Source organism: Mesoplodon bidens (genome assembly GCF_964165515.1).
Source record: "Mesoplodon bidens genome assembly, chromosome: 15".
Classification (NCBI taxonomy): Eukaryota; Metazoa; Chordata; class Mammalia; order Artiodactyla; family Ziphiidae; genus Mesoplodon; species Mesoplodon bidens.
The window spans coordinates 59,375,079-59,386,679 of NC_138171.1; the positions used below are offsets into that span (position 1 = coordinate 59,375,079).

Genomic DNA, 11,601 nt, shown 5'->3' on the forward strand with positions numbered 1-11,601 from the left:
GAGAGAGAGAGAGGGGAGAGAGAGAGAGGAGAGAGAGAGAGGTAAAGAGCTAGAGAGGAAGGGAGGGGGAGGGAGGGGGAGAGAGGGAGAGAGAGAGAGAGAGGGGGAGAGGGAGAGAGAGGGGGAGGGGGAGAGGGAGGGAGAGAGGGAGAGGGGGAGAGGGAGAGGGGGAGAGGGGGAGGGGGAGAGGGAGAGGGAGGGAGGGAGGGAGGGAGAGGGAGAGGGAGAGGGAGAGGGAGAGTGGGAGGGAGGGAGAGAGAGAGAGAGAGAGAGAGAGAGAGAGAGAGAGAGAGAGAGAGAGAGAGAGAGAGAAATTGCGCATGCGCACTTGCTCGCTGGCCAGAGGCAGCGGGCAGGAGTCACGTGACCCGGGGCTCCGAGACCGCACCCCACAGGAGGGCTGTTTCAGTGCTTCCAGGCCGCAGGGGACGCAAAATCAACTCCCGTGACCACTCTGCGGGGACGGAAGGGTGTGGTGGGCGGCATCCCGCTACTCCAGCCCCTTGGGCTTCCAAAGGGAGGAGGGAATTGAAGAAAGTGAATTAAACGCCCAACTTGAATGCAAGTTGGCAAAGTGCTTCGCCAGCTGTTTATTTCAGGCCCATTTCTTAGATTGGCAAGTTGAGCCTCAGAGTCCAAAGAAAAAATTCCGAGATGCGAGGCCCGCGGGCTCGCACCAGCCTTCTGGGCAAACAGCAGGCACGCGGCTCGCTGCGCGTTGCGCGTGGGGGACTCTCAGGCCCCCCCCCGAAGACGCCCTGGCGCCCTCCGAGGACACCGTCCCTTGACTAGACCGCAGCAGCCGCGAAACTGAAAATAAAACTGAGTGGGAGACGGGGTGCCGAGGCCCGGCTGCGTCTGCGCCTTCGCGAACTTTGCGGCCCCCGCATCTGTCCCGAAAAGCACACTCCTGGGCCACGTGCGGCCGCCTGCCTCACGTGCCAGCCCCCGCCCCCCCCCACTGCCGGAATCCGCGTGGCCGCGCCGAGTGGGAGGCCCCGCTTCCAGGGGGAAAGTTATGCGCCGACTTCTTGTTCAGTCTCCGTGCGCAATCGTCTGGTCATCCTCCGCAGACCCGGGCTGCGCGACTGCTGTGGGCCAGGCGCGGGGCTGCGCGCTGCGGTCACCCAGCCGGGCGTGTCCCCAGGGGCTCAGGGTCTGAGGAGGAAGCCGCCACTTAAAGGGGCGATGACTGCACAGAGGCAAAACTGGCCGTCACAGGCTGGCAGCGGAGGCATGAGCCACTGGGGCTTGGAGAAGTCCCACGAGCTGCAAGAAAACCCTTCTACAAAGCAATTTGGCTGTAAAGCAATCACCTTGGGAATAAAATCTGACCTCCTCTCTGTGGGCTACAAGTCCCTGCAGGACCTGGCCCCGCCTCCTCTGTGTTCATCTCAACGCGTCTCTGCTTGGCTTGGGCTGACCAGCCACAGTGGCCTTCTTTTCTGTTTCCTCGGAAACTGCCTTTGCCCTCGCAGTTCCCTCTCTCTTTGGAATCTTTTCCTTTTCGTCGTCATTCTTCAAGGTTCCTCTCAAATGGCCCGCGAGCAGAGAGCCTTTGTCAGACCAGCCTCGTTAAAGCACCACCCTCTACACTCTCCTATTGCCTGTTTTGTTTTTTCATAGCCTGTATCAGTATCTGAAATGATTACTTATGTGTCTCCTTTCACCAAAAAGTAAGTTCTTAGAGGGCAGGGATCTTGGCAGTCTTGTTCCTGGTTGAATCTTAAAAAGATAAGGTTTAGAAAGAAAGGGGGATGGAGGCCATGGCAGGAAGGACATGCCAGGCAAAAGTAGGGCTTATAGGGGCGTCCCTGGTGGTGCAGTGGTTGAGAGTCCGCTTGCCGATGCAGGGGACACGTGTTCGTGCCCCGGTCCGGGAAGATCCCACATGCCACGGAGCGGCTGGGCCCGGGAGCCTTGGCCGCGGAGCTATGGCCGCGGAGCTATGGCCGTGGAGCTATGGCCGCGGAGCCTGTTCTCTGCAACGGGAGAGGCCACAACAGTGAGAGGCCCGCGTACCAAAAAAAAAAAAAAAAAAAGTAGGAATCCCAAGTTCTTTAGGTCGACCAGAATGCGAGGGAGCAGCAGGCAGGGCACTTGTCCACTCAGTATTAGAGGAACACAGCCTAGGGTCTGTTTTGTACAGGCACTACAAAAACAATTTATTGATTCTATAATATGAAAATGTTTTTTCAATACAATAGGAAAAATCTTCAGTTATTTTTACAACAAATAATTATCATCATCATCATCATCATCTGAATGCATTGTAACATTTTCTGTGGTAAGTGAGATTCTTCTGGGAGCTACCAAGGTCTTAAATGAATCTCTCTCTCTCTCTCTCTCTCTCTCTCTTTTTCTCCGTCCCACACAAACACACACACACATACACACAAAATGACTGGAGACCAGGCTACTGGCTACTGGCAAATGAGTTTTGTTTTTTTCATTCTAAACTGCCTTTCTTAAAACCTAAGCAACATTATTACACATCAACACCTGGTGGGTGCTCATAGCCAACCTGCAAAAGCTGTGGGGTGAGTCTCACAAGTGGCCACCGTGAAAAGCAGCATGAGCATATGCCAAATGGTATTTCCCAGTGATGAGAATCAGGGAGGGCTTCCTGGGGGAGGAAGCGTTGTAGCTAAGCCGTGAAGCACAGGCAAGGCTCCCTGAAGGGAGAGGCCCCTCAGAGTGGAGGGACCCATAGATTCAAAGGCACAGAAGTAGAAAGGGCTCCAGGAACCAGGAATGATCTGGTCTGACTTGAACTACATTCTCTTTCTGATGATGGTGAGATGGTGCCATCTCATTTGGCTTTCTAAATAATTGTACAGGCACTTCCTAGCTGAGTGTCCTTGGGCTAATTACTAAGCCTCTCTGAGCATAATAAATGGAGATGATATTATAAAGTCATAGGGTTAAAAAAAGGGTTAAAAGTCTCAGGATTGAATGGTAAAAAGTGAGGAGAGAACCAACTCCTACAATCCCAGCACACAAAATCACTCAACAAAGACTAGCACTCAAGGGGCCTGGGAAAATGCTCCTGGATTAGCCTCCAGCCTTGGAATTGGGAGGCTGTATGAGCCACAGTGACTATAACACCTTTCAGCTAAGATCTGGAAACTTCAATCCATTTAAAGTAACCAGAAGGAATTCCCTGGCGGTCCAGTGGTTAGGACTCGGTGCTTTCACTGCTGAGGGCCCGGGTTCAATCCCTGGTCGGGTAACTAAGATCCTGCAAGCCTCAAGGTGTGGCCAAAAAAAAAATTTTTTTTAATAAATAAAGCTTCTGAGTTTTGCATCAAGCTTAAAAAGGCCTTCCCCACTCCAAGATTGTTAATGTGATTGAATTAAAACCACAATGGCAGCCCATCTTTTTCCTCACCTATTTGACTACCAAGCAGAAATGTCAAGAGAATAAAGGATACCAATAGCTTCTCACGATACATAATGCATGCATTCATCACAGTGGGCAGCAAAAGTGGTCTCATGGATTAATTACTGCTAGAAAGGTCAAAGTTAGACTCAAGGACATGAGACAAAAGACATAAGAAAAGTCAAATCATATTCTAAGCACAAAAGGCAATACTAATAACAAGATAAAATAAAACATCTTTTATTTAACATTTAACAGCATACAGGGACTTCACTGGTGGTCCAGTGGCTAAGACTCCTTGATTCCACTGAAGGAGGCATGGGTTCGATCCCTGGTCAGGGAACTAAGATCCCACTTGACACGGCCAAATAAATAAATAAATAAATAAATTTAAACAGTAAATAAATTAAAAAGTGAGTTAAAATTCACATCACATGAAATTAGCCATCTTGCATACATTTTAAAAAATAATTTTGTCACAAAAATGCAAACAGCATCTTAAAAAAAAAACACCTAGCAAAAACATTGCTGAAATCTAATATTGTTGCAATCAGAAGAGAGAAAAATAATCATGATGATCATTTCTCGAGTGCTGACTAAGCACCATGCACAGAACTAAATGACTTAGGTCAGCAGTTCTCAACTGGGGGTGATATTGCCCCCTCACGGGACATTTGCTAATGTCTAGGAACATTTTGGTTGTTGTAACTGGATAGGGGAGACATTGTTACTGGCATCTAGTGGGTAGAGACCAGGGATGCTGCTAAACATCCTACAATGTACAGGACAGCCCCACAACGAAGAATATCTGGCCCAAATGTCAGTAATGCTGAGGTTGAGAAACCCTGATGTATATCCATCAATTGTCTGATTTTACAGATGAGGAGACTGAGGCTTAGAGAGGTTAAATAACTCATATAAAACCACCCAGCTTGGACTTCCCTGGTGGTGCAGTGGTTAAGAATCTGCCTGCCAATGCAAGAGACAGGGTTCAAGCCCTGGTCTGGGAAGATCTCACATGCCACGGAGAAACTAAGCCCGTGCGCCACAACTACTGAAGCCCACGTGCCTAGAGCCCGTGCTCCTCAACAAGAGAAGCCACCACAAAGAGAAGCCTGCCACTGCAACAAAGAGTAGCCCGGCTCGCCACAACTGGAGAAAGCCCACACACAGCAACAACGATCCAACACAGCCAAAAATAAATAAATAAATAAATTTTTAAAAAGCAAAAAAACCCACTTGGCTTGTAGGCAGTAGAACCAGGATTGAAACTCAGGCAGCCTGTCTCCAGAATCACCATCCTTTGCTGAAGCAAAGACAGCAGGAGGGGGATGACTTAGTGAGAAGATCTCTTGGAGAAGAAGGAATCCAAACATCTCACTGAGAAGACGCATATTCCCAGTTCACTGTCTGATCTTTCAATGAACCAGGATGGTGAAATGAACAGATGAGGAGCCTCAGGCTCTCCACAGGCTGCTTGAGTGTCCTTAAGACATGGCTTCCCCAAAAGTGAGTGAGCTGAGAATACCAGGCAGAAGTTACCCTTTTCATGACCTAGCCTCAAAAGCCACACACCATCATTCTGTCACATTCTATTCCTTAGAAACAACACACTAAGTCTGGGCCACATTCAAGGGGACGGGGGAATTAGACCCCATCTTTTGAAGAGAGGAGTGTCATAGATTTGGAGGACATGTTTTATTTTATTTTTTTAAGAGTTCTTTGATGTGCACCATTTTTAAAGTCTTTATTGAATTTGTTACAATATTGTTCTGCTTTATGTTTTGGGTTTTTGGCCACAAGGCATGTGGGATCTTAGCTCCCCGACTAGGGATTGAACCTGCACCCCCTGCATTGGAAGGCGAAGTCTTAACCACTGGACCACCAGGGAAGTCCATGGAGAACATGTTTTAAAACCACCAGATCTAGATTTCACCCAGGCTGCATTCAGCTCTCTAATGAAGGTGGGATTCTCTGATTGTTCAAAAAGTCCTAGGGCTTCCCTGGTGGCGCAGTGGTTGAGAGTCCGCCTGCCGATGCAGGGGACACAGGTTCGTGTCCCGGTCCAGGAAGATCCCACATGCCGCGGAGCGGCTGGGCCCGTGAGCCATGGCCGCTGAGCCTGTGCGTCTGGAGCCTGTGCTCTGCAACGGGAGAGGCCACAACAGTGAGAGGCCTGTGTACCGCCAAAAAAAAAAAAGTCTTAGACTCCAAGGGTGACCCAGAAGGCCCACAACTCACCTTCCAAAGTCATCTTGTACAGGAACAGGAGGTGAGTGTTCCAGCAAGTAGGGAAGGAAGGTGGAAGAGGTGTGTTCTGATTCCCCTTTTTGGTGCCTTTCTGAGAGCAGAAATGGCATGCTCCTGATTGGATCCAGTTATAACCCACTTACCTCATTTGGTAAATTGAAGGTAAACTCTTGTTTTAAACAGTAACACAGATTGAAAACAAAGATAAGTTTTAAAGAAAGAAATTTTTAACAGAAATTGGAAGCCTTATATGTTCTCCTCCCCTTGTTATGAAATACAGCTAACCTAGGGCAAGTAAATTCCACCTGCCTTAACAAACAATAGAAAATAGTGCTGCTAGTCTGTTATCTATGAGTCAAAAAATCTTTTACCCAGACGTGTCACAGAATCTCAGACCTCGTGGGGGAAATGGTGGATTTTCCTAAGGATCTCTCAAAACTGAGCACGGAATGGGATAATATATATAACAGAGTCTGCTAGCTCCTTTCCCAATTATCATTCCACAGTTGTTCTTTGCTAACAGAGCCTAAATTTTATTCAAGTGGGCAATGTGCCCTTTTTTTTTTTTCAGGTATGAAAACACAACATTTTATTGGGATAATGGTTCAGATGGCTCCTTTTGAGTCATTATTATGTCCAAGGCCATTTTATTTTGGAGGAGAGCTTTTTTTATTAGAGTCATTCCAGTGTTCAAGAAGAACGGGCTTTGTTGGCCATCATTTAAGCTTTTTTGGGTGAATTTAGCAAGAGCTATCAAGTCCTCCAGGCCAATGGAGGGAACAAAGATGGCAACCAAATGATCGTACCTGTGGGAAACCGAACGTGCCCAGTTGGCCTTGAAGAGAAGCGGGTTGGCAGCTTTAGGAACTTAATGTGTCTGTCTTAAGAACTACATTTCCCAGCATCCCTTGAAATTAAGGGAGGATGATGAAATAATAAGAGGAAGTCATTGGGTGGGGCTTCCAGGAAAGCTATTTAGAGGGAACTGACTTAACTTGCCCACTTGCTACTTCCTTCTTCCTTCTACCTGGAACACAAGCAAGATTGCAAGGGCTGCAGCAGCCATCTTTGACCATGAGGTAACCTTAAGGAAGGAAGCTATATGATAAGGATGGTGGAACAGAAAGGAGGAAATCACTGATGAATTTGTGGGTGTCCCTGGGCTATCTCTAGACATTTTTTTAAAATAAATTTATTTATTTATTTTACTTTTTGGCTGCGTTGGGCCTTCGTTGCCGCACACCGGACTCTCTCTAATTGTGGCAAGCGGGAGCTACTCTTCGTTGCGGTGCATGGGCTTCTCATTGCAGTGGCTTCTCTTGTTGCAGAGCATGGGCTCTAAGCATGTGGGCTTCAGTAGTTGTGGCACGTGGGCTCTGTAGTTGTGGCTCGTGGGCTCTAGAGCGCAGGCTCAGTAGTTGTTGTGCACAGGCTTAGTTGCTCCACGGCATGTGGGATCTTCCTGGACCAGGGCTCGAACCTGTGTCCCCTACATTGGCAGGCGGATTCTTAACCATTGCACCACCATGGAAGTCCTAGACTTTTTTTTTAAGTAAAGAAAGAAGCCCTGTAGTTTATATAAGCAACTGTAGTCAGGTCTCTGTACTAACAGCCAAACACAATCCATTACCCATTACAGTTTGTAAAGCTCATGGTAATTTGCACAGTGCAAAAATAATGATATTTGGGGACATTTGTGCTTTTGCTTTGCTTTCACCCACTGTTTATGCAACTTTTCTCCATTGCAAGGATATGTTCCTTCCATGGCTGGTCCTCAGCCTGGATCTGTAGTTGCAAGTTGCTGCCGGTTATGAGATCATAGTCAGGTTAAGAATATGATCCCGGGGCTTCCCTGGTGGCGCAGTGGTTAAGAATCCGCCTGCCAATGCAGTGGACATGGGTTCGAGCCCTGGTCCGGGAAGATCCCATATGCCACAGAGCAACTAAGCCTGTGCACCACAACTACTGAGCCTGTGCTCTAGAGCCTGTGAGCCACAAATGCTGAAGCCTGCGCACCTAGAGCCCGTGCTCCGCAACAAGAGAAGCCACCGCAATGAGAAGCTCACGCACCGCAACAAAGAGTAGCCCTGCTCGCTACAACTAGAGAAAGCCGGCGCACAGCAAGGAAGACCCAACACAGCCAAAAATAAGTAAATAAAATAAATTAAAAAAAAAAAAAGAATATGATCCCTCATTCTGACTTCTGTCCAAGGGGTGAATTACAGGCAATTAAATGAGTTTTCAGAAAGACGGCCTGTGGCCTTCCCGACTAGCCTCAACTTTACAGGCAGTACCCAGGCCTGGATTGGAGGCACTCTTCAGCACAATGGTGATATTACCTTATAAGATGCCTCATAATAGACTGTGTTTCTCAGGTCTCTTGCTTCTGACTGCTAAATGATTCCTTGATTTTCCCAAAAACTATGACACTGCTCTAAAAACAAGAACAAAGGCTCAGGTCCCTTTGCCAATGTGGATAGCACAAGAGAACCAGCTTCTCACTGAGACAAGATGTTTACACATCAGTCGCACTGTCTGACCACAGCCTGCATCCTGAAACAGCAGTAACTCCGGCCTTCTTATGCAATCTACTACCCCACACAAATCACCTGGCAGTTGCATTCAAATGCAGAATCCGGTTCTGTGGAGCTGGGGTGGGCCTGAGAGCCTGCATTTCTAACAAGCACCCAGGTGATGCTGCTGCTGCTGGTCCTCAGACTGCATCTTCAGTAGGAAGGCACTTCCTGGCTGTTCTCACAGCACAGGTCCCAGGTTCTCTCGGGCTCCCTCTTGTCAATCAAGTCTCAGTTCAAATGTCACTTCCTTCAGGCAGCCCTCCCTGACCAGCCAGTCCAAAAATGGAGCTCCTCAACCTCCCTTTCCCAACCCCATCACTTTGACCACTTCACCCAGATATCTCTTTATGGTGCTTATCAAACTTGGGGTGAACGAGGCATATTCATTCTCTCACTCCCACTAGAATGTTCCACGGGAGCAGAGGCCACGTCTGTTTGCTGCCCTGTTCACCTATATCTCCGGTGCCTAGAACAGTGCCTGGCACACAGTAGGCACTTGATAAATACCTTCAACCTCTCCTTCAGCCAGAATCTGCTTCCAGAGGTGAGGTGATCATTCTCAGATATCTCAAGACATGAAAAAAATGTTTATTTTTCTGATGAGGAAAATACTGTGTCAACTATGAAACTATTTCACAAAGTGGGAAAAAGAGACAGTTACCTAGTTGGGTTCTCCCAGAAGCAGAACCTGACACAAGGATGAGAGAGCAAGTCGTTGGTTTGGGAGGCAGCCCGAGGACAGGGAAGGAAGGCAGAGACAGGGAGGACCCAATCTGTGGTGTATTAATGAGCAGGTTACTGTTGTGGGCAACTGGGGTTCAGTCCCGCTGGGGACCTCCAGGAGTCAGGAAGCTGGGGTCCAGGCTGTCATTGGTCAAGGTCCGGTGAGTGGTGGTAATGCCACCCATTGGGTCAAGCCCACTTCCACAGAGCAAGTCTTCACCAAGGAATCACAGGTGCTAGAAGAGAGATGATGTCACAGGCAAGGTGAAAGCCAAGGAGTTAGAGGTGGGTGCCAGCAGGGTCTCAGAGAGTCTATCCAGTATAGAACCTTCTTGTCTTTTCCAGGAACTGCCTGCCCACCACCCCATCCCCAGGCCACCAAGATGAAACCCTAGAAGCCTTATTTTGGAGACCACTGCCAACCCATACATTTGCAGGCTGTGTGCAAACTAGGACAGAGGGCACCTTCCGAAAATTAATTTTTTTATTGAGATATAATTCACAGACCATTAAATCCACCGTTTTAAAGTGTACAGTTCAGTGGTTTTAGTATATTCATTGTATTGTACAACCATCACCACCGTCTAATTCCAGAACATTTTCATGACCCTTATAAGAAGCCCTACACTCATTGGCACTCACTCCCAGTTTGCCCCCTCCTCCCAGCCCCTGGCAACCACTAATCTACTTTCTGTCTATGGATTTGCCTATTCTGGACATTTCATAGAAAAGGGATGATAGGATGATACCATATGTGGCCTTTTGTGTCTGGTCTCTTTCATTTACCTTAATGTTTCCAAGGTTCATCCCCATTGCAGCATGTATCACTACTTCAAATTTTTATGGCTGAATAATATTCCATTGTATGGAGAGACCACAATTTGTTTATCCATTCATCCATTTGTGGACATTTGGGTTGTTTCCATTTTTTGGCTACTATGAATAATGCTGCTATGAATATTTGTGTACAAGTTTTTGTGTAAACATATGTTTTCAATTCTCTTGAGTGTCTCAAATGATTTTTGGGGCTCTCGCTGTTGTGGCCTCTCCTGTTGCGGAGCACAGGCTCCAGACGCGCAGGCTCAGCAGCCATGGCTCACGGGCCCAGCCGCTCCACGGCATGTGGGATCTTCCCAGACCAGGACACGAACCCGTGTCCCCTGCATCAGCAGGCGGACTCTCAACTGCTGCGCCACCAGGGAAGCCCCTCAAAGGATTATTTATTTATTTATTTATTTTATTTTTGGCTGCGTTGGGTCCCTGTTGCTGCACGTGGACTTTCTCTAGTTGCAGTGAACGGGGGTTACTCTTTGTTGCGGTGCATGGGCTTCTCATTGCAGTGGCTTCTCTTGTTGCAGAGCATGGGCTCTAGGCAAGCGGGCTTCAGTAGTTGTGGCACATGGGCTCAGTAGTTGTCGCTCACGGGCTCAGTAGCTGTGGCACACGGGCTTAGTTGCTCCGCGGCACGTGGGATCTTCCTGGACCAGGGAGCGAAACCCTGTCCCCTGCATTGGCAGGCGGACCCTCAACCACTGCGCTACCAGGGAAGTCCTCAAATGATTTTTTTAAAACAGTTTTAAGTACATTCCTGTAGCCAGGTGGACAGCAGCCCTGGTTGAGGGTCAAATACTTTTACCCACTTGAAGGCGTCCCAGGACATATATGTATCACCAGCAGTGGTGATACCCCACTGCCCTCTCCCCCAGGTGGAACCATCATGTCAGCTTCAGAGTCAGGATTGAGGGGGTGGAATTGGGCCTCTGAGAAAGGTGGAGCTTAGGGGATGCCCAGCCACGTATGTGCATATATAACAGGACCACATGTGTCTGTGTGCTCTCCAGAATGTGTACGTGGGCAGCAGTCCATGGGGTTTATAAAGGAGGGTATACCCCCCCTGCCTCAGGACTCAGAAGACCAGAATCTCTGAGCCTGCCTGCGTTCTTTCATACAAGCTCACGTGTGTCTGTGATGTAAATGGCACATGCCCCAGATGTGCCACCTTCATGCAGTTCACCGCCTGAACACCTACACTTTATGGGTCGCCAATACCCAGAATGTTTCTATGCATCATTCCCCAGACTCCTGCCACAATTAACATAACATTTCTTCAACTGATGCTCTCAGTCAGGAATCTGGAAGCTGGATTGAGACCGGAAATTGGGAGCTGCATCATATTAATAGCCAGGTTATTCTACTCATCCTTGGAGGACATCAACTAGCCCAGGAGCTAGCCCTCTAATTCATCTCTTCTTAAGCTGGAGGTAGCTTGAAATCAGCCACCATGGAAACTGGCACATGTGACAAATCAGAGATTTTCTTTTCTGAGAGTTGGTTGTTAAACATTTACCAGCACACCACTGATTTTACTTACATTTACTTATTCACGTGCTCAGCAACTATTTAATGCTCTTCTAAAGAATACTAGGAGCTTACAACCTAGTAAATGGAGACAGACGATATATAAGTATACATATAAACAAACCAGATAATTCTAGGTAGTGGTAAAGTACAAAGAAAATTAAATGAAACAGCTGATATGTTGAATATACTTCTTTTATACTTTTTTTCCCATATATCATATCATGAACAATTCCCCAAGTTATAAAAAGGTCTAAGGACCATTCTTTTTTTTTTCTCATTTAGTTGATTTACAATGTTGTGTTTACCTTC

The 11,601-nt window shown here is 47.7% G+C and overlaps 1 long non-coding RNA gene across 1 annotated transcript; it reads left to right on the plus strand.

The window, feature by feature from the left end:
- Positions 1–6,640: 6,640 nt before the first annotated feature.
- LOC308628728 lies at positions 6,641–9,440 on the plus strand. The gene is made up of 3 exons (XR_014017568.1): positions 6,641–6,711; positions 8,613–8,752; positions 9,277–9,440. It is a non-coding gene; the product is annotated as an uncharacterized lncRNA (long non-coding RNA).
- Positions 9,441–11,601: the final 2,161 nt, after the last annotated feature.